Genomic DNA, 25,239 nt, shown 5'->3' with positions numbered 1-25,239 from the left:
TAAAAAATAAGTAATGTTTATAAAACAAAGTAAAAATAAGTTAATGTCTGTAATAGTATTTACAGTAGTCTTGTTTTTAAGGTTCTACAAGTAAACTCAGTTCAATGAGTTTAATTTAGTTTGTTAAATTTTTGTTTATTTTTATTTATTTTTTTTTACCTTACAACGAAATTTCTACGAAATATCATCTTTACAATGTTTATAAGGCAACTGTACAACGATTAAAAAAGTTGTAAATATATAGTTCAAACTTTTAAACGTTATTGTTTATTTCGTTTATATCACCGTGAATCAATTATGTTTTTTAAAATTTTTCAAAATAGTAATACAAACCTAGTTTTCAATAAATTTTACTAAATATTTCCCATGAATTGCTATAATAAAGTAGCATTATTCCTAACTTAAGAAGATTGTTAAGTAGCTGTCAAAATTTATAGTATGTATCAGATATTTGTTTAAGTTTTTATAAAAGTAGTCTTACCGTTAGTCCACATTTTAAACAAAACTAATAAGTATGAGTTTTAAAAAAACGTGTTAACTCAACACAAAACAGATTTATTTTGTGTTTGAAAAATTAAATATATATGTATGATAAATTTATACAAAATTCATTATAAACTTGATTATATAACAAATTTTCGATTGTAATTCTTATATATGACTTACTATTAAATTACACATAATACTGATGACTTAGATACCCAAAAAATAACAAAGTATATTGTGTAACTCTTTAACTTAAGTTTTGTAAGAGTGTTACTAAAGGCTTGTTTTTATAACAAAAGGTACATTCAACTGATGTTGCTATGGACCTTGAAAATTTGCTTTAGCTTCAAACAACCTTCAAAATGTTATAAAACTACTAGCTTACAAAAAATTTAGATAGAAAAGCTAAATTACTAAAAAACAGTTACAAATTAAATTCCGTAAAATTTATTTGCATAATTTAATTTTTTTTAATTTTGAACATTCAACTTTATTAAGAGTGATTTTGGTTTGATAAATAAGTAATAAAATTTTAGTTGTGAACTTATATTCAATTGTTGATTGTATCTACCTTCTTAAATAATATAAGACTTTTGTTTTTGTGCTATTTAGAACCTTATTAAAGCTTATTACATTAATTTACTTTGTCTGAAGCATAACGTTAAAAAATATTATTGATAAAACCTTTATTGTTCGCTGCTTATAGTTATTTCTTTACAATTAAAAAGTTTTACCATAAACAGGTGATTAAGAAAGTAAAATAGCTTTAGTATCTGGAAAACATCAAAAGATTTTTAATAGTTTTTATTTTTTAAATTATTTATAAAATAATAATTAAAAAAAGGATTAACATACTATAAATATCCACTGTTGTATTTCACAAGAAAATTATGTTAATAAAACGTCAAGTGATTATGTTCCGAGTTTAAAAGAACTTGAATGTTTCAATCAAAGTTTAATTTATGCGTTGAATGTTTTTAAAATATAATGATAACAATAAGTTTCTGTTGTTTATCAATATTTACATAATTCATAAATTTCGAAAATCAATATTAATAGGATATTTTATTATATAATATCCCTTAACTAAGCTTAAACGTTCTTATTTATTTCCCAAACAATATGAACATCAGCTTAAGTCATTAAGTTAAACTAATATTGAAAATGTTAAAATTGAATATGTTCTCTTTTTAGTGGTTTTTATGCTAAACAAAAAACTGTTTTTTATTTGTCTTTTTTTTTTGTTCATACACTAGTATCATTAATTTCTAATCATTTATTTCTAATCAAGTATCATTTAATTAAATTCAAAACTAAAATTTCGAAAACTAAGATTTTGTAATTTATATTTTTGTAAATTATAGAAAATATTGATTATTTGTATGCCTGAAGAATTAATAAGTACGAACTAATGCAAAAATATATTTTTTCAGATAATTTTGATACTTTTACACATAATTTTAGTTCGAATTACGGTAGTTCGTACAACTACTTTGGTAAGCTGATAAAAAAAATTGTTAGACTAAAAGTCAGATTGAAAAATTTTATTACTTTTAAAAACAACATTAAATTTATGTTTTTGTCATATCATTTCACTCGTAAAGCGGTAATTTATTTATTTTTTGTTACAGAATTCCTTTAAAAGATGACATATAAATAAATCATTATTAAAATTATAATTGTGTGTTAGTCATTATGTTAATTAAAGTACAAAAAATTTAAAGGGGTATTAATGGAAGACATGGCTAAAGCTTATGAACCTAATGTACCTATAGCAAAAAATATTTAAACATTTTTAGGCTATAAGTATTGTCTTTGAATTGATTATTAGTACAACAAATAAAATAAGAACAGTTCTAAAGACTTTTTTGCTAACTTTTTAATATTAATTTCAGATTAACAATTCATCTGTACAAATTTAAAGACTTAATTTGTATCAAAAAATGTTTGATTGTAGCATATAAATCAATGTTGTAAACAATGCTTGTAATTCATTTATCAATAATGTTATCAGTTTTAGTATCATAAATATTAACAGTAATATTTAGTATGTACCGATTATAAAACTCTTTTAAACTAATTGAAATTATAAATAATCAGTTGAGAATTTGGTAGTTAAATTGTATACTAAAGCTTCAAAATATATACTTAGTTTTATTTATAATTTTGATAATTTACATTTTAACGCCTTATTATAATCTGAAATTTAGTATAAAAGAAATTGTAACTTTTTCAGGACATTAAAAATAACATTAGAAGTTTACCATTTTAATTTAGGTTGATAATTTTTAATTATTAATAAAGAAGTTTTTTAAATTTAAAACTTTCTTCGTTTTAAAATTCAACATTTTATTAATACAAAGGAGATTTTTAATACAAAATTTAATAATTATTACAGCTTCACTGTAATGTTGTCCTAAATTAAAGGAATAAATATTTCTACGACTATATGATGGCTTAGTAAAAGAAAAAAAAATTCTAACTAAAATATATTTAACTATTGTGTATTTAAAACCATAAAATAACAACAACAAATCTATTCTAACTGAAATTTATTAAATTAATATACATTAGAAACTATATAGCAACGACTTTAGAGACTATAGCTAAATTATGCAAAATACTTTTAAGATAGTAAAACAGTGAGATATGTTTTATTTGTACGTTTTTAAGGTTGAAGTAAACAAAAAAGGAATTATAAAATTTAAAGTGATTTTAGTCTTCTTTTTGTAGTACAGGTATTAAGTATGAGCTTTTTATCGTTTTTATTAAGTGTAAACTAACTAAAAACTTTACAAACAAAGGGTAGTAATCTATATTTTTAAACTTACAAAGATAAAAGTAACACGAAATATACTGGGCTCAATTCTACAATAACGTTCACATTTTTTTTATCAGCTAACCAAAATAGCTAAACAAACACAATTTACGAAATGATAGAACTATATAAAAAGTATAGAAAATAAATGGAAACTATTGAATGTTTAATTAGTTTCTTATTATTAACACGGCATGTAATTATTAAACTAGTTTTAAAACAGTTAAAAGTGTATGCATTCTACAAAAATAGGAAAAAATTTACGAACATAAGGATAAGGATTTTTTAGAATAAACAAACCATTAACTTCATCTATAGCAAGGTATTTTATTTAAAATATTAATCAAACTAATACCTATTACTTTTCTAATTTAAGAGTCATTAACTATTCTAGTTGTGTTATGACGAATAGATAGTTATAAACTAATGTAATAATATATATATTTGTAGATAATTATAACACTTTTTCAAATACTTTGAATTCAGATTGTGCTTATTTGTACAGCTACTTTGCTAAGCTGATAAAGAATAGTTAAATTTATATTTAGATTCAAAAGTGTTATTACTTTGAAAAACAACATTAAATCAATGTTTTTCTAATATCATTTTACTAGTAAACCAAAAATATTTTTGTTTATTATTACAGAATACCTTTAAAAGATGACATAAAAATAATGTGATTGTATTTAAATAATATTTGTTTGTTAGTCATCATGTATTTTAAAGTACAAACTACTAAATAGTATACTAAGTGGAGACATACTTTAAGCTTATGGAACTTACTGTTACTATAACAAAAACTGTTTAGATATTTTTAGGCTACAAGTGTTGTACGTTTTAAAATGACTGTTACTACAATAAATAAACTAAGAACAGTTCTGAAAACTTTTATTGATAACATTTTTATACTTCAGCTTAATAATTTATCTGTTTAAACTTAAAGACTTAAATCGTTTTGAATATTTGTTTGATTGTAGAATATAAAGCGTTCTTCTAAAACATGCTTGTGATTAATATCATGGTTATATTATCAATTTTATTATTAAAAATACTAATATAATTATTTAATATGTACCGATTATAAAACTCTTTTATACTATTTAAAATTATAAATAACCAGTATAGAATTTGGTAGTTTAATTGTATACTAAAGCTGTTCAATATATTTTTAGTTTTATTTATTATAATGATAATTAACTTTTTAACGCCTTAAAATAAAGAAAATAATATTTCTTCAACCGTATACTCATTGAATTATACTGTTCAAGTATGTATTTTATTTAAAAAGTGTTGGTTGAAAGTATAATTATAATAGACAAAATTTTATGATTTTTAATAATACTTGATGAATACTTTAATTAAAAGTAAAATATATATATTCAAACTGATATGTTCACTTAAAGTATATTTATTTATACACATAAAACACTTTTTAATTATTCTTAGATAATCATAAATGGTTTACTTTTATTTATTAATTATTTAATCTAAAGCATTCATTTAATCAAAATGTTTATATATAAAGCACAAGTTAACTTTATTTTCGTTTTGTAATTTGAAATAATAATGAAGAATCGATTGCTTTTTTTATTCTACAACTAAATAGTTTTTATTCTAATCTGAAACTAATAAATAAGTAAAATTAATTAATTTTTATAAAAAGCTTTGCCAGGAAAAGTCAACCTAAACTCTTGCTTTATTATAATTAAGTATTGTTTTACAGTTTTAAAAACTCACAATATATAAAAACGAATGTTGTTAGCTATAAATAGGTTGTTTTATTTTATATTTTTGTAAAAAAATTATGTTACATTGGTGCATTTTAAGTTTTTTTTTTATATATTCGTTTTTATAATGTTGATAAATTGTTAAAGAAAAAAAAAAAAACTTTACTAGAATATCAGTTTATCTGAATACCAGTACAAACTCTATTGTAATGCACATCATCAAAAAAGTTGTTTCTTTGTTGTTGTTGGTATACCTGAATGTATAAAATAAGTATATGTGGATCTCAATACTACGTCACTTTTGTTTAAAATATAATCTATAAAATATAAATCTTAAAAATTTATTATATACATGTTTTCATAATAATTTAAAAAAATACTTTATTTAATCTTTCTAAATTAGATGATAATAAAAATTTAAAATAAAGGTGGTATTGATCTTTGTGACTTTGACTTAGTTTTATTTTTTAATTTAGTTGACAAGGTAAACTCGTTAAAAATAAAGTTTTTTAAGTAAGAACACATAGTTCTAAATTTACAAATGAAAACCGAATAGAAAAAATATAAACCACATGAAAGCTACAAATAAAACATTTAGTAAGATTTGTGAAACTGTTACATATTATTATACAGTGTAAAGCGTTTTTATTCAATTCGTTTTCAAATTGAAAACATTAAAATACAATACTAAAAGACATTAAATAATATCAAATGAAAAATATTTTTTATTTTTTTTATTTAGTGCAGATTAAATTGTTTGTACATTTTTATATTCAAGGAGCTTTTGTATTAATACTTTTTACACTTTGTTGAAACTGTGCAACATTATATTAATTTTTTTTTAATTTAATTTAATTTTTTAATTTTGTTTAAACTAGCTAAATCATATATTCATTACAAAATCAACTTGGTAAAAACAAATAACATCTAGTTAGACTGTTTTAATGTGATATAAAACTGTATCGATTTAAAAATATAAAATCTATATTACTTACAGTTCTCAGCTATTTATTTGTTGTCAAATAAAAATCTAAAATAAACTAGTTTAATTTATGTTTAGTTTTTTATAGCTCAACTGTAGCTTAATAATGAGTAACAAAAATTTAGAATCTTTGTTAAAGCCATTGGTTTCATAATCATAAAAAAAAATAGTTGGACTTGATATTAATGTTATACTTAGGCTAATTAAGTTTAACCGTTTTAATTAAAAAAATCATAAAGTATAGATAGGTTGTTCATTGTAACTCATATTATTTAATGTTAGCTGTATCTGTTCAAAATCAAATTGCGTATGTGTTCATTTAGACTTAATTTATAAACAAAAAAATAAAATTGAAAATAGTAATAAGATTGTTTTATATAAGTAAAGATTAGAAACATGTTAAATGTATAAAATTTTGCTTGACTAGTTTTAATCCAGTTTAAACCAAAAAGAAAAAATAACTTTAAAAGTTCAATACTTTTTAGTTTTGTTTTGACATTTTATAGAATTTTATGAATACTTTTTTTTTTTGTGAAACGATTTTTAATTAGTGATATAAGTTTTTTTTTTGTATTTAAGAAAAAAATATGAAATCAAAGTTCACAGAGATAGTTGGTTGATTATTTAAGTAGACTTGTAGGATTATACTATAAATCTAGGCTATAAACCATAATTTAATATCGAACTTGAATAATATTAACAATACTGAATAATAATACTGGCATTAACTGAAAATTGTGCTAATTTAAATAAACTAGTCACAACAAAGAGCGGATGCATACTGTATATAAGAAAACAAATACGTGATAAATACTAGACTTGTATATTTCTAGTAATAGTTTTTAATAGGTTTAGGTAATTGGAACGACATATGTTAATAAAACTTATATTCAAAGAATTTAGAAGATCTTTTGCGAATTATATTCTAAATTTATTTTCTTCACTTTGCAATGCTGCTGCTACATAATATCAAACTCTCGGTTTTTTTATTTTAAAGTTCTTGTTTGAAGTAAATTACAAGTTAAAATCTAAAGAAGTAAAATTGTTTTAGTGTTTTGAAATATTAATAAGGAATGTTAGACACTTTTTTTTGCCGTTTATAGGTTTTTTATATATTTAACAGAACTTTGTTTATTTTCGACTCTATTAATAAGTTAAGATTTGATTAAAAATATAATTTTTGTTTGCTTTTTTTTTGTTTTAAAAGCTGATGATTAAACAAGCTCAGTCTTGATAATGTCTCAATATTTGATAAATGAAATTAATCAAAACCTCAAGCCCTACAACTTAACTTTATGAACGAAAATGATTTATAAAAACAATTAGAATTAAATTAAACAAAAAACTAATTAACTGAAAATATGTCTATTTTTTTTTTACTTTATTAATTAATATTAATACTATTATTGTTAGATATATTTACTGCTAAATTTTGAAATTTTAGTATAGTTTTGATAAAAATCTAATTTTAATTCCTGTTTTTTTTTTCTTTTGTTATAAAAACTCATTGTAAAACAAGTCCAGTCTTAATAATGTCTCAACACTTAATAAATGAAATTAATCAAAACCTCAAGTCCTACAACTTAACTTTGTGAACGAAAAATAATTATAAAAACAATTAAAATTAAATTAAAAAGAAAAACTAATTAACTGAAAAATATGTCTATTTTTTTTTTACTATATTAATTTTATATTAATACTATTATTGTTAGATATATTCCGCTAAATTTTGATATTTTAGTATAGCTTTTACAAAAAACTAATATTAGTTCAAATATGTTTTTTTTTTAATTTATTGTTAAACAAGCTCAGTCTTAATAATGTCTCATTATTTGATAAATGAAAATAATCAAAACCTAAAGCCCTACAACTAAACTTTTGGACAAAAATGAATTATAGATACGAAAAAGTTGAATCAAAAAAACTAAAATCAACTAAATAACTTAAAAATATGCCTATTTTCTTTTATAGTTAATACTTAAGATCTGAACAAAACAATTTAGTTGGAAATAAAACTATTAATTATAACTTATTCAGCATTATGATTAGATAAAAGTTTCACTTAATATTTGCAACATTTGTTTTTACTATTTTTAACTTAAGTCTAAAAAGGATACGTCGAATTAAAAAAACTTAAAGCACTAATTACTTTTTAATTCATATATATATCTATGTATATTTTTTGTTAATTGTATTTTACATTCATATATTAAAAATTATTATATATAAAGAAAAATTAAACTTTATTTTTGTTTTAATTTTTGAAATAATAATAAAGAATAGATTGCTTTTTTATTCCACAACTAAATAATTTTTATTCTGATCTGAAACTGATATATAAGTAATATTTATTGAAATCTAAAATAAGCTTTGCCACGAAAAGTCATCCTAAACTCTTGTTTTGTTTCAATTAAGTATTGTTTTCCAGTTTAAAAAACTCTTAACATTAAAAAAAAAAATGTCGTTAGTTATAAGAAGGTTGTTTTATTTTATATTTTTGTAAAAACACTTAAGTTACATTGATGCATTTTTAAGTTTTTTTGTTTATATTCGTTTTAATAATGTTAATAAGTTGTTAAAGTAAAAAAAAAAAAAAAAAAAATTAAAACTTTACTAGTAATATCAGATTATCTGAATAGCTGTACAAACTCTGTTGTAATGCACATCAAAAAATAATTGTTATTTTGTTGTTAATATATCTTAATATTTAACATAAGTTTGTGTTGAAGTCAATACTACGTCGTTTTTATTTTAAAAAAAAATTTTAACATAGTATTGTAAAAAAATAAATATACATTTGCTTTCCTAATATTAAAAAAAATTATATAGTTAATCATTTATTATTATTTGATAAAAAAAAAACTTGAAATTAAAGGTGGTATTGAATTTGACTTAGTTTTAATTTATTGTTTTGGTTTACTAATCTACTGGTCAAGCATAACGTTTTATAAGTAAATAAACTGAAATTAAATTTACTAATAAAAAACTAGTTAGGAAAAATATAAACCACATGAAAGCTACAATTTAGACAATTAATTAGAGTTAAGAAACCTGTTCATATGATTATACAAAGAAAGCTTTTAGATTTATATCGTCTTCAAATTAAAACCATTAACATACTATCATAAACTAGCTACAAATTATAAATACGTTAAATAATATCATAAGAAATCTGTTTGGGTATAAGCAAATCATTTCACTATTCAGCGTCAATGAGCTTTAGCTAAATTCTAGCTAGATTAATTAGTATATAAGGCTTTTATTATAGTAATGCTTTGGAAACAAAATTCACTAAAAAGCTTTAACTCTTCGTTAACTTTTGCACGAAACGCTATGTTTTTTTACTGAATCAATTATACTACAGTTTCTCCTTAAGAAGCTATAGTATATCGAAGACTTAAGTATAAATTGAAAAGCATGATTTTGAAAATAATAATTTATTCAATTTATATTAATTTAGATTTTATAGTTGACGTAGAAATTGAACTAACCCGATTTTTATGCTATTATATTTTTATTTTTAATTGGTTTAAGTGCTTAATTTTTGAAAACGTCCTCTTAAAATTAACTATTTAAAATAATAAAAATTTAGTACACGAAATTCTAGTCAATAGACTTTTATATATCAATATATATCAATAAAACCGTCGTCTATTTTTAACAGTATAGGTAAAACTTTTAAATGAACAAAGTTGCTTGAAATATATATTTAATATTTATCTATAATTTTTGCAACCTATTTCAAAACACATTGATTGCATCAGTTTTCCGACCTCTATTTAATTCAAGTTTTGTTAGTTTAGTAAAATAGCCGACAATTCGACTTTTAACTTTTACTAAAGTAAAGAAAAAAACAAAATAAATGGTTAATGTTAAAAAAAATAAACTAAAATATGCGCACAATAGTTCAATTGCACAGAATAAACTTATAAGCTATATACAAATTATAAGTTAGTAATTAAATCGAACTTATTAATACAATTATACTATAGCACTATTAAAAAATGAACAAGCTATTAAAACTTTTATTGATAAATCTACGTCTACTGATGCAGTATGTATTATTGAATTCTCAGTGAGTAAATTAACAATTCATGATGATTTTAAATTGAAGATATCTAAAACTACTGGTTACGACTATAAAGAACGCTAAATATTATAATGTGTAATTATCTAAAATATTGTTTTCTGTTAAAAGCTATGACTAGTAACTTGTGTGCTTGTGAACAACTCAATGATTTGAAATAACTTAGATAAAAGGTAATTTCAAAATACGAAATGGTTTGAGTTTACTAGTATATGAAATACAATTAAGCTCCTGTATATATCAATAGTACCGTCGTGTATTCTTATCAGCTATTCTTGTAATAACTTTCAACGAACAAAGCTGCTTTAATTATATACTAATTTTTTTATTCATAACACTAACGAACTAGCTCATAAAATATCAACTCTTAATTTGCATCAGTTTTCAAACAAATACTTAATTAAAAATTCGTTAGTGTAGTATAATTGTAAATTAATTGAGGTAAAGGAGACAGTACCGAATAAATTTTCACTATATTATCACTGTAAAATAATTTAAATGTTTTTTCAGTGCATTAAACTTTTTTTACAATAGATCATCTTCACAAACAACTTCATTCAAGTTAAAAAAAAATAAACTGTTTACTAAAAAACAATTTAAATTCAATTTTTTCGTAACATTAATGTTTTTATTGATACTACAAACCTGTATTTTTTGATACAATATGTACTATCAAATTCACAATAAGTTTATCTACCACTCTTGATGGTTTTAAATTGAAGATATCTAAACTTACCTACTACAACTTTTGAAAAACAATCATATCAAATAAAACGGAATTTAAAAAATGTAGCAAAAAGTAATAACGTGAGTAAAAGTTTTTACATTTTTGTTATAACTTTGAAAACAAAAAAAAAAGTGTTAATATATATACTATAAATTATATGTCTTTAAAAACTATTTTAGTAATAATTAAAGTTTTAAATATAAGTACTTAAACCAATTTTCAATGAGAAATCTTTTAAAGGTGACAGTAAAACAAGCTGATAACTATGAAATATATTTTCGCCTTTCTTTTAACAAATAAAAACTAAATTTAGATAATATTCAAGAGTAATAAAGATTATCTACATCAGTGGTCGGCACGGTGTACACTGGTGCACGCTAGTGTACACCGAATTTTTTTTTGGGGTGCTCGAAACTTTTGGGGTACACGAAACTCATTTAAGGGTGCACGAAATTTCGAGATAACACAATTTTTTTTGTCTTATTATTATATCTATTTAGTTTAAGCGACAAAGCTCATTTATTAAGTTAAATCTAGCCATGGTGTTTAATTTAGCTTTTAGTTTATTGGCACTTTTACTCTCATGATCCATTTTGGAATCAAAAATCACATTCTTTATATAAACAAAGTAACAGCCTGCTCCTGAAAAATAGAGAGAATGTCCAAAGCTCTTGCGAACTTCATTGACTGATACGGGAGGAAGCTGTCATCCAGCTACAATCATGATTATATGAAAAAGGTTAGTATTTTACTTTTAATATCAATAGATTACAATATTTTGCTTAGTGAAGAAAGTTCCCTTTTTAAATTATTAATATTACCTACTTTTTAAACTAATCAATAATTCCTATAAAGATATTCACATGATAATTATATTATTAGTTAAATAATAATAAAAATTTAAAGCTAATTTTTATATTTACAGGAAAATTAAAGAATTAATATTCAGTAAAAAATAGTTAAACAGATGTATATCAGTAGTAATGAATAAATCTCAAGTAACAGTTTTAAGTAACTCAAATTAAGTAAATATTATACCTTTATTTGTAATTGAATAGTAAATTTAAAAGAAATTATAGGCTTAAATTTACATTGATTTGCCACACACAGAGGATAGTTTGAATTTTATAAAGGTTTTTTGAAATTCTCAAGCTGGCTAATATTTTTCTGTTGTTTTGTTTGTTAACCTCAGGCCAGCTAGGCATGCTTTTTATTAAACTACTTGTTACTTAAATTTATTGACTTTTTAAATTGAAAAAAATATTTTCTTAATTGTTTTAAATACCAGCTATTTCGATCTGTTGTTTAAACAAAAAAATAACTGTTCACTTTTGAATTATTAATTCTAAATTTTTTTATCATAAATCAGGATGACTTGATTAGTTTGGTGTAACTCAGGATATATTTTTTTAACTCTCAAGAAAATTTTTTGCTCTAAAAAGTTGCAACCCATTTAATAACTAGTTCTAGGTTAAAGTATGATTCAGGGTTGCCACAAACTCAACCTAAATAAATTTTTCTTAGAAATACAGTCTTATTAAGCATGTTATTTTCTTGCAAAAGGTAGTCTAGTTTTGGTACTTGTGTAAAATTTCTGAATACATTTATGAGTAAATATTTTTTTGGAAATATGAATTAGTTATTTATTTTTATCAAAATATTACTTTAACTATAGTGCTACTTTTGAGCTTTGGCTTTCTCTTTTGTTTATTAAACTCAAGATGACAAAGGCTAGTTTTTTGTAACTCATGCATAGTCCCAAACTTAGTACAACTCAGGACAGTATAAATCTTTTAAAATTCTCAGAATAGTTTTATTTTAAAAATATTCCAATGTTTTTTATTTCAATAAAGGAAGTTTGTTTGTTGTAGATTCAACTATATGTATTTTTTTAAATTCCAATTTTAATGAATAACCTGATTTATTTAAAACTTTGTTTATATTGAATATTTTTATATTATGTTTTATAAGTATTTCAAAATTTAAGAGTCAGAATAGTTTTTTAACTCAAAGAGTAACAACACTGCTAATGATTGATCTTTATTTTTGAAGTATATTAAGCAGCAATTTTAATAATTTTATTAGATGAGTTATAGTAGTATGTGTTTTAAGATGTAAATCTTACTTTATGGATAACAATAAACATTTTAAAAATAGACTAAAAAAGTTATTTTAGTATTTTAATATTTTATAATTTTATATTTACAACTAAAAATTCATGATTTGTGAAATATTAAGCTAGTTTATTTTCTTATTTAATTGTGCTTATTTAAAAACAGTTATATTTTTTAAATTTTTCAAAATATTGTACAGTTTTTCAGTTTTTTTACTTAATTTGAATATTTTGAAAGAAAAAATACTGTTAATTGATATATTTTTCAGTATTTTTATTATGTAAATGCAAAAATATAGATAGTTTAAAGGTTTTATGATACTTAATCAAAACTTAGACTAGTAAGGATTTTTAAAAATACCCATTTTAGCTTATTTTTATTTTTATTAATATTTATTTATTTATTTTTATTATTAATATTTTATTAATATTTTTTTTGAGCTTGAGCCTGGTTTTGAATTTTGATTAACAACCCTTTTTGCCTTAAAATTAATGTTTAAAATTTTATGTTTGCTGTAGCTTTGATCTTTCAGGTAGCCAACAAGTTTGCCACACAATCAGAATAATCCTTGATACTTAAATATTTTAAAAATCTCAGTATTCTATAATCAAACTTCCAGTACATCAATTAAACCATCTGTGTATGATTGATGTTTGTAATAAACAGCTCTATCATCAAAATTCTAGTATTTTACCTTATAAACACAGCTTGTCTGAAAAACGAAACAATTTTTTAGCAAATCCTAGCATAAATGTATCTAGATAAACAAACGACATATACAGTAACCTCTCGGATCTTTACGCACTCGTGACGTTACGCACTCTCGTTTAGTTACGCATTTCAGAATTCTATAAAATTCAGAAAATAGAAATTTTCACTTTTTCTAATATTGCACAAATTAGGTTTAATGTATAGTTTTGAATTAAAATATGTTTTTGAATGCTAACATACCTCTCTATATCTTTAGACTTTGTAAATTTATGTTCCTTGACTAATTAATAAACATTTACTTATACCTCAGTATATCAGAAACTTTGTTAACAACAAGAGATTAAATTAAAATTCTGAAATAAACATGACTGTGTTTAATGTTAAAAGTTTAATGAAATAATGATAGTTTAAAAAACAAAGAAATAATACAGCAGTCTTGCCATATATATTAGTAAACACCCTTTTATAAATATATAGAAATGCTTAATTATAAATTGAGTTTGCTAAGTAGAAAAGAATATAAATGTCACATATAAATAAATATAAAGATAATTTATACTTATTATTAAAATAGTAAAATTATTTCTACTCGTATTATTATTTTATATAAATTCAAATCCATTTTTTTAATATATGTATAGTTTTATCTGTTGTTTTCATATTTAAAAATTAAGTAAACAAATAGTTAACAGTGGGAAAGTGCCCAGTCTGCTTTTAACTAGAAGCAATATTAAAAAACAGCCATTTTAGTGAGTATATTTGTTACCTCTCGTTTCTTTACGATCTCTCATATCTTTACGCACTTTTTCTTTGGACACAATGTGCGTAAATAAGCGAGAGGTTACTGTAATGAACTTTTACAATTAAAACCTTGAATTAATAACGAACTTTCACAACTAAAATTTTAAAACAATAACAAGTTTTTACAGTTAGAACCTTAAAACAATAAAGAGCACAATTTTTTAGAATTTCCTAGTATAAATGTATCTAAATGAACGAAACGACATATAAGGAACTTTTACAATTAAAACCTTAAATCAATGAGGAACTTTCACAACTCAAACCTTAAAACAATAACGAACTTTTACAGTTAAAACATAAAAACAATAAAGAAATTAATCAAATATTGTTTTTTTAAATTTATGTACTAAAATTTACTATCTCATTTTTTTTTAATAGCACTTCAACCTCTTCATCTAATGAAGTCATGGTTTCCATCGTCTGGTCTGCATTCGGCTTCATTTTCTTGGCAGTTAAAATCATTTCCCTCATTTTATTTAAATCACTCTCATCTGCTGCCGCTACAGTTGTTGAAGAGAATCTTTTCTCTAAACCAAGCCACAACTTGTGGGCTTCATTTCTTTTCTTTTGGCACTCATTTATTTTTACCTCCAATTTTGCTGCCTCTGATTCCTTCTCATCTTCCATTTCTTCACGCCTTTGTTCTTTTAAAAATGCTTGATATCTGATAAAAAAAAATCTATATTGAAAGTATACTTAAACGAATTTCAATTTTAAAATATTACTCTAACACCAAAACACAACACTCTAAAATATACAACATACCTTGATCTTGCGGATGCTACCGACATCTGCATATCTTTTGAGACGTTTGCTTGATATGGTTATAGTTTGTAAGCATACATGTAGTCTTTAATTCTTCTTCTTGATATAATACTTTCATCTTTCATGTTATCTTCAAGCAGAGCTTTTTTAATGCTAAATCCTCGTTCCACCTCCGCCTGTCCATTGTGCAAAACAAACAATGATTGCAGTAGTTTTCCGAGAGAAGATTTGGTACAAACTCCCAATGTTTCAAAGTAAAACTGATCCAAACGATCTTGACTTCGCTTGAAACTTTTAAACTTTAATACATTAATTGGGCAATTTATCAAAGTTCTAAATTGATCGATGCTTTCATCACCTTCAGTGTTGGAGCACATTTTTTGTTTCGTTAAGGTGTGGACAATACTGACAAAACGCTTAACCAGAACTGTGACTCCTAGTTTGTCTAGGTTATGAGGATTTAGGCATGACATATCTTTAATAAATGTAGTTCCAATAGCCATTATGCTTCGGAGACTTTCAACGGCTTTTATAATAAATAATCTACATTCTTTATTAAAATTTAAGATCTTTTGTTCCTCAACTAGGTCTTTTTTTCCTTAAATTTGAAAGCAAATTGGTTGCTGCACAACCAAGATCAAGGGCAGGTTTCAGGAAAGCTTGATCATTTAATTCAATCTTGAATAACTTGGGAAGGCTGAGGTTTGAAACTACCCCGTCTTTCATAAAGATAAATAGCAGTTTAATTACCTAGCACGAAATGTCCTCATCCATAAAAGCAACAACGTATAAGTTAAAAATATCTAGTAATAAAAAGTATTTACTTAAAACATGTTTTACTTATATAAGTTGTTCACTTAGTTTAATAAAATACTACCCAAACTATTTAATATAAAATCCTTTAAAAAAATAAAAAAGAATATACTTAAGTGACTGTAAAAAAAGGCATAAAAAAGTAAACTATACATCTGCCGTATAAAATATTTCCTCTTATCATTCAGTATAAAATTTGTAATAAATAAATATATCCTTATTTACTTTAAAAACTTGAGTACTCTACAAAAAATACAAATAATAAGTAAATTTAATCTTGGCATATACCTCTCTTATAACTTATTTAAAAATTTAAACAAATTTGAAAAAATTATAAAGAGGTGAAGTATACACATTAACTTGTTACATCAAATACTAAACTAACTGCTTAGTAATAAATAACTCAATTATTTACTTGAACAAAAAACTCTTTTATTCTAAAATTATGCTAGATAAACTTTTGTGTATATATCACAGTTTCACTATGTAAGTGTCCTTGCTACAGATCATAATTACTAAAAAGCTTACAAAATCTGCTTGTTCAAGTAGGGTGTGGGCTACCGATGTTGGTGGCCCAACATCTAAAGCCTCAGTTGGGTCAGGGTGACTTACTGTGGGCAGATAGTCAACCTGACCTTTTTGTTCATACTTCTCATTTATATTATTGTAGTTGGACATAATAACTATACACTACTTAATGCTACTTTATATAAATCAGACAAGACAGTTTTGAGTAATTAATCTTTTATATAAAACACAACAAGAAATACAAGCATATATACAATTATAAATTACTATTATAACACTTTAAAAACTGTAGGCTATTTAAATCTATCAAAAGACTTAACAATAAACTAAAAATTAAATAAAAGTTTTAGTAAACAAGAAACTGTAAAAAATAAACTTTAATATTTAAACAATTAAATACTACTTGAAATATTCACTTTTAAAACAAACAATTACAAAATAGTTCAATATGTGTTGTTGCTTCCAGCTGCACACCAAAACTCTGACTGCTTACACAAAAACTGCCTGTCACGCCTTGACGCCCCGTTGCATCAGTATTTAGTTTCAACATTACATCAGATGACTGTCATTGGCTCGTGCATTGAAGCGTATCTGACTCTCTAACACAATGACAATGCAAGGAATTTTGCACTGTCATCACACTATTATATATTTTAGTGTATTTAATATATCAACCATTTCCAATGGTTTAAAAATAGTTAAGTAAATGAAGATGTTATCTATTTAGAAAAAAAATAAATTTATACAAAAGTTTATAATTTAATATTTGCTGTAAAAAATAATGACGTAAGTAGAAATTTTAGGAGACATTTTTTTTAATATGGGTTTTGAACAAAATGCAAACATGGAATGAGCAAACAAACTTAGCGTTATAATTCGTTATAGAAAAAATATTGATATCCATTCAATTTAAGTTTAAAACATAAAAAATAGTTTGACCTTAAATAACACAACATTTAATTTGATATAAAAAGCGAAATGTGTAGAAATTTATTACACAATCAGAGAAATATGTAAAATAGTATTAATTTTAGTTATTTAATTTTATTTTTTTCTTTAACTATTATTGAAAATTATTCGTTTATCAAGAACTTGTAAAAGCAATAACATTTCTGATGATAAGTATAAATAAGGAATACAATTAAAACCATTCGCGTTCAAAATCCACCCAACTCATTTTTACATTGTCTTTATTTACTATTTTACTTTAGATATTTTTTGAATTTTTTAATTAGTTTGAAGTTTAGAAATAAATAATAATTTAGATTATTTAAAAGTTATATTTTTTACTATGTATATAGTTATTAGTTTAGAATCACTATTTCTTTTTTAATTACAAAGTTTCAACCAAGGTACTACTTTAAGTAATAGTTTTTAACTTTTAAAAAGTAAGAACTTAATCGCATACTTACGTTACCTCTTTGTTTGATAATGAATAATAGAATTTGTTTAGGTTAAGAAAGTAATAATTATTCAAAACAACTTGTAAATGACGTAACTTAAATTCATTGCAATAATATTGCTAAAACCTGAGGTCATAAATAAAACAATTCAAAAAAGTCATTAAGCTATTTTAACACATTTTTTTAAGCTAAAAAAACTAGCTGAACGTTTAAGCTGTGTAGTTGAATCTTGTCCAGTTTTTGAAATTACAAATCGTTAGTAGTAATATTTGATCCAAATTAAACAATTAAAGTGAGCAACGAATCTATTTAAAAAATTTATCATTTTCTCTAAATAAATGCTCAGTGTGCGACTTAAAGTTACTAACATCTGCGTAAATAAGTTTAAGTTTTCCCTAATTTAAATTAGTTGAAAAAAACTATAGATCATAAAATTCTTTTCTTTAGTTACATTTCAAACTAGTCTCAAGGTCTCATTTAAGTTGAAAGCAAGATCAAATAAAGATAAAAAATTATTTAAAAACTAACACTAGTTTACCTATCAGTGTACTTTTAACTTTTTACAACAAGTTATGTTTATAAAATATTCTAATAAGTGGGAAATAAATACAAACACGACAATAAGTTAAATACTTTTATAAATTGTTAACAATTAATAAAATAATAAATAATGATTAAATACAAAAGCATATTGCTTAGTTATGACAAACATAATTATAATGATATATTATTTTCAATATTCCTTTTACGAAATATATTTTAATGTTTTACTTGAAAATTTTCGTTTTATAATGCGCTAGTAGTTTTATATTTTCACTTAAAAAATATTTCAATAATCTTTGTATATTTAACTTATTAGAATTAACTATCATATCTATTATCAGATATCATAGGCGTTTTAACTTCAAAACTATCTGCCCGTAACATTTTAAGTTCAGTTGAAATGATATTTGATATATGTAATGAGAGAGTTTGTAATAACAAGGTAAAGTAAATTAAAAATTTTCATTAGTAGAAATATTCATAATACAACAACTGTTACGGCTAAATACATATTAAACTACATTTGACATTTGTAGGTTTTGAAACTTGAAATTTTTTTAAATATGATGATACTGAGGTGACATCTGCTAATTTTTTCATAGTTTTTAGTTTGATTGGTCACATTTAATGGAAAATAAGGCTAAGGCTACCTGACTAAACGATATAATTTATTAATATACAAAAACTAAATTATTTTAACATTTTATAAAACTGAACACGTGATTAATTTTTTTACTTAACTTAATCAGCTCGATAGACAAAAAATCTCAGATTAAATGTGTTAATAGACTAATAAATTAAACGTTTATTTCCTATTATTTAGATTCTTAGGGTTAAATATTCTACTATAACAGGAACATTTTATAATACTGTACGACCACTACTGTTTTTTTTTTTACCATTTTTTTTAATATTTCCAAAACATATTAAACAGCAACTCAAAAATCATCATGTTGTTATTAGAAAAAAATATTTTAGTTTATTTTTCTTCAACTTTAGTTTATCATGTTTTAATTTATGTAATTTATTAGTATGTTTGCCAATACTTTATTTTATTAGTTTGCTACATTTAAAAAACTTTTTTTTTGTTATTTTTTTGTAGAAGTTTTTGATCACTTAACTATTCAGAATTAATTTTGAATCGTAAATATTAAAAAAATTAAACGAAACAAGATTTGTGTTTTGGATTTTTTCAACTCAAATTAAGAAAAGTGATTGTAAAATAAATTTAAAATTGGCTGTTTTTAAGAAATTGTACATTAGCTACAAAAAATAGTGATATCGATTAATTTAAATGCTAACTGATGAAACTTTAAAGTTTACTGACTTTTTTTTAAAGTTTATTTAGATCCTTATGACAATTTAGGTTTAAAATCAAATCTATTGCTTTTTTTATTAAATATTATTGAACTAAAATGAATTGAAGGTATTCTACTTTCAGCTAACTAAAACAGCTGTACAAACTTTTCTTCATATGAGGAGGTATTGTAAATATTTTGTATAAAAAATTAAAGTAAGATATTAACTTTACCGTTTATTTTTATTGAAATGTTACATCATAACTAATAGTATACATTAATTTGTTTTAAATAAAAGTGAATTTGAACGATTCTTTAAGTAATTTCATTTCACAGAAGGTAATTAAAAACATTTGTTAAAAAAACAACTTTTATTTTCAAACATTCTACATGTTTGTTTAATTGTGTTTGTTATATTTTGTAAAACTTTTTTTTCTTTAATTATTTCGTATTATACAGTAAAACATTATCTTATTTAATGTTACAACTACAATTACGTATGATGAATAATTTACTAAACTTTTGATACAATTTAAAATATATAGCCTTTGGTAATTATTTTTTTAGTTTACAAAACTAAAATTTACTTATGGTATTTTCAGCTTTATAGAATTAAAGATGTAAAATTTAATATTAAATATTTAACTAAAAATTTAAATACTATACAAAAATATTTGTAATGCTGCACGCAAAAATACTATTCGAAACAAATTACAAACTATTAAATTACTAAATTATTTAATTACTGAGTTGTTTTCTCCTTAGTTTGTACATCTATTATATATAGCTGATTAAAAGAGATTTTATGCTAGTAAACTTCTATTCAAACTTTTTTGGATACTATAAAAATTTAATTTATTATATATTCAAAATAATGTACTTAGTTGGCTTAATTTTCATTTGTCGCTATTCTGGTTTATTGTTTTCAGTTTTATTGTTTAACATTAAACATTTTTATAGATATAATTTAAATCGTTTAATTTTAAAATGAGGATATATAAAGAAAAAGTTTAAAATTTACAATTTCAAAAAAACACTTTTATACTTTTTGTTCTCCACATAATCCATCTTAAAAACTCTAATTTTGGATTTAGGTAGCTTTTCCAGCTTATAAATGAAAACAGTTAATAAAACAATTAACATAATTGAAGTTTTTATTGACAAATATCGCACAAACATTGTGTTCGTTATCTCTTGATAAAAACTTCAATAAGATTAATAAGTTGTGTAATTTGAACTTAAAAGTTTGTAAAGCTCTTAGTTAGCTTATCTTGTAGTTAAGTTTAAATATATAACTAAAGTTATTACATAACGTAAATAATATAACCTTAAGAGAAATTTTATACGCTTTTTTGCGAATTAACAAACGTTTGCAAAAAGTTAATACTTAACATAACTAAAGTCGACTTTAAAAGCTGAAAATTAAACGAAATCAAAAATTAGTAAGAATAAGGTAGATAATTCGGTATGAAATTCGTTTTGTTTAATCATTTGACTAGGATAACTGTATAAATTCGGCTAATAATGTTTTACTGTAGTTTGATGGGATACATACATTTTACTTTACACATTTACTTGCATTATCATGATAGTAGGAAAAATGCTTACAATTCAGTTTTTTGATTTCAGTTGATTCTATTTTGATACTTAATTTTCAATCATAATAATCTTCATAATTAGTGTTAAGCAATCATAAGATATCATTAAAGGATTTATGTAAGATCATACATTTATGCACAAACTTGTAAATAAATATACTCTAGCAGCTGAAAACTTGTGTCTATTAATATTTAGACATGACATAAAAATAATAAAACCATTAATTAAAAATATATTATGCATTTAAAAGTATTTTACAAGATTAAGTTATACTTTTAAACGAATTCATACATACTAAACATTCTTTAGTGTTGTGTTACCATTTTATTTATATTACATCAAAGTTTTATTAAAATTGTTTAGGTTGTTATAGGTTTGACAGAAAAGTTTTAAAAACTTTATATTTGAACTTAATTATTCGTTCTATTTTTTTTTACCTAGTTAGGTTAACTATTTAAAAACTAAAATGTATTTCAAATTTTCTTGTTTATGTTGAATGAAGTAAAATCGCACAACAGTTCTAAATATTGAACATTACTCTGATATTTAAAATCGTACAGTTTTACACATCAAATTTTAGTTTAAATGTCTCTCACATCGCAAATTACATTAAGAAAAGAGTTATCCAAATCTTGATTTTTACATATATACATTGCTTAATCTACCATGTAACTAATATTTGTAAACAATAAACAAGTTAAAAATGACTGTCATTCCCAAATTAGCAGTAAGTTAATTGTATGAATATTAAGTAAACTAAGATTTAATTCTTCCAAAAAAACAATTGACAACTACTTTTAGTTAAACTAAAAAACGTTAAATTTCAATTAACTTTAAAGAAAGTTTGACACGCTTTTAAGACCTAAAACTGAAATTTTGGCGATTTTAAAACATATAATTAAAGTATACAAAATTCGAAGTTTTTAAATGTATTTTAAATTAAAACATTCAAATTTTAATATTTTTATACAGAATTTTATATACGTTATTTTAGAATCTATATTAATCATACAAAAAAAAAGTTGATTTAAAAATAAAATATCATTTTATTTTCTACTTACTTAAAAATAGTTATGTCAATCACTTATTTTAGAAATTTTATTATTTAAAAGATGAATAATTAAAAAAATGTTGTTTTTACTATTTTGATTTAATTGATGTTTAAATTTTACAATTCTGCTTTAGTTAAAATATAAGTATAATATATGGAAACTTTATAACACTGTTTCTATGTGTCTAATATACTTAGAACTTTAATTTAAAGCCTTTATATTAGCTAACTAGGTTATCTGTACAAACTAAGAAGATTAAATAAAAATCAGAAGAAATATAAATCTATTTTATTATAAAAGCACATTATAGTAAAGCTTAATATATTTTTTCACTATCAAGTTAATACTTATACAAGTTTCCTTTAGGTTTAAATTTGTTTTTGAAAATGAATATAACGTTATTAGTATATAAAACCAGTTTTACGTATACTGAAAATTACTCATTTCAAAATGTACAAGAAGTTTCTATACAACTAAGTTTTGCAAAACTCATATATTTAGACTTATAAAACTATATTTGTAGGTGAAATACTTTACCGAACAATAAAATTGTATTTAATAAATAAGAATACACTACCACAACTAAAAAATTCCATAACAGCAAAACTTGCATATGTACGTAAGTTAGCTAATTATAATATTAAAAACTATAAACTACAGAATATGATGACATAGTGAACAAAATTTTAGTTTTAAGAAAATTTAACAAATTAAGTGGTTATATATATTTGAGTTAGTTTTAAGTTCAATACATGTTTAAAACTTGTATTTTTTAAGTATTTTACTTTGATGATATAATAATTTTTACATTTCTTTCCAGCAAGTTTAAAGTAATAGCTCACATTTTTTGAATAAATTATTTTACTGATATATGGATAGTCTTCTATATTTTATTAAAGTTCTACTAGTTCAAATCTTTAAAAAAATATAAGTTGTGTACAAAAAAAATAGAAAACTTAAAACCTCCAATCTTATAAGTTAACAATCGTTGCAATTCATTTATTTTCTCCAAACTGTAAAAAACATAGAATCCTTATTAAACACTTAGGAAAAATTAATACAAACATATGATTTTTACTATAAAGCTATGTTATAATCAGTCTTATTTTATATTAAAGTCTGTACAGTTTCTGACGTCGTGTTTTTAAGGTTAATAATTTTTTTTTTTTTAAATTAAGTTAAAACTTATAACCTAACTTGAATAGCCGCACTAACTCAGATACTAGGAATCATATGCTTAATTTGTGTATATAAGATTGTATGTAATTTATTTTAGTTGTGGTAGTTTTGTACATTATAAAAATTTTATAAGTATAATTGTTTTTTTTTGTGTTTTTATTGTTACAAATATTAATATCTTAGATTTTCACAATTTTTTTTTGATGTTTGACAACGATTTTCGATAACTAAACATATATACATATATATATATATATATATATATATATATATATATATATGGATACTTTTTAATATAAGTTTCGCTTTGATAGTACATTTGCATCAAAAATAAGGTAAAAATAAACAAAAAGAGTTAACAGTTTAGAAACATTTTAGTTCACATTTTAAAAATAAAACATTCAACTATTGTGAGCTTTGACCAATGTTGAAAAAAATAGTCAGTTTATAGTTTCGATTAAAATGAATTTTTTCACTTGAATTTGATGTAGTTTCTGTTTATATAAAAATTACTTCTTTAAATATACCAGTTTTGTAAGAAAAAAAATAAAACATAATTTAAATAAGTTGTTAAAACTTTTAATTTCAAGATTGATAAACTGGACTTAAACTAGTCCTTAAATAGTTAAGACATTAACAAAAAATAAAAAAATTATTAACAAATCAAATTGAAATAATTTAAATAATAAGCTCTACAAACAAGAATAAGTTTTCGTGCTATTATTTTACAACTAAATATATTTAAATTTATATGTAGTTAATCAATGACACATTTAGATGTTTGTAATAAACATTTTATTATAACACTCAAATTTAACAATTATTAATAAATTTAGGTATTAGGATAATTTATTTTACATAAAACTCGATGTCATCTATAAAAGTAAAACTTCTTTGAATTAGTAAACAAACGGTTTATAAGTAACCTCAAACATAATAAGTATTTTATATAAAAAATAAAAACATAATCAAAATGATTTTTTTGTATAAAGAACTTGAAAAATAATATTCATGAAATGAAAAAATGAGATTAAAAACGTTCTTTTTCCTTTTTTTGTAATGCGATTCAAGTTAGCTGAAGTTTTTATTTTTATCTTTATATAAATAAATATTAATTAAAAACTTTATAGTTTAAAGCTCAAAATAAAAAAGTTTGGGAAAAAAGGAGACAGTGTATACAGTTTTACTAATTAACAAACATTAAAGTATAGGAAGCAAATGTTAGATTTTTCAAGTTTTGTTCATAAACTGTATTGATTTTTATCTCTTTCAAATTAATTATCAATTGTAAATATATCTTAACGTTTATACTTAAAATGTTTGATATTGGATACTTATTGTGTATAAAAACTTCGTTTTACTTGATTTTTCATACTTACAAATTTCAGTGACTTACACGGTTTAAATGAAATTTATTTCAAGGTGCACAAAAATTCATCTAAAACACAAAAAATTTGTTTTTTAATTTTTACTTGAAACTCTTATGATTTTAGTAAAGAGCAAGTAATCAGGTCTTTTTTATGAAAAAACAAAACATAGCTTAATATAGTGTTTTTAACTAGTTACTATTTTATTAACTTGTATACGGAAATTAATTGATAAAAAA

Source organism: Thalia democratica, chromosome 1 (assembly GCF_965202585.1).
Source record: "Thalia democratica chromosome 1, ktThaDemo2.hap1.1, whole genome shotgun sequence".
In the NCBI taxonomy this organism is placed as follows: domain Eukaryota; kingdom Metazoa; phylum Chordata; class Thaliacea; order Salpida; family Salpidae; genus Thalia; species Thalia democratica.
Note: the sequence above shows the minus strand (reverse complement) of the source record.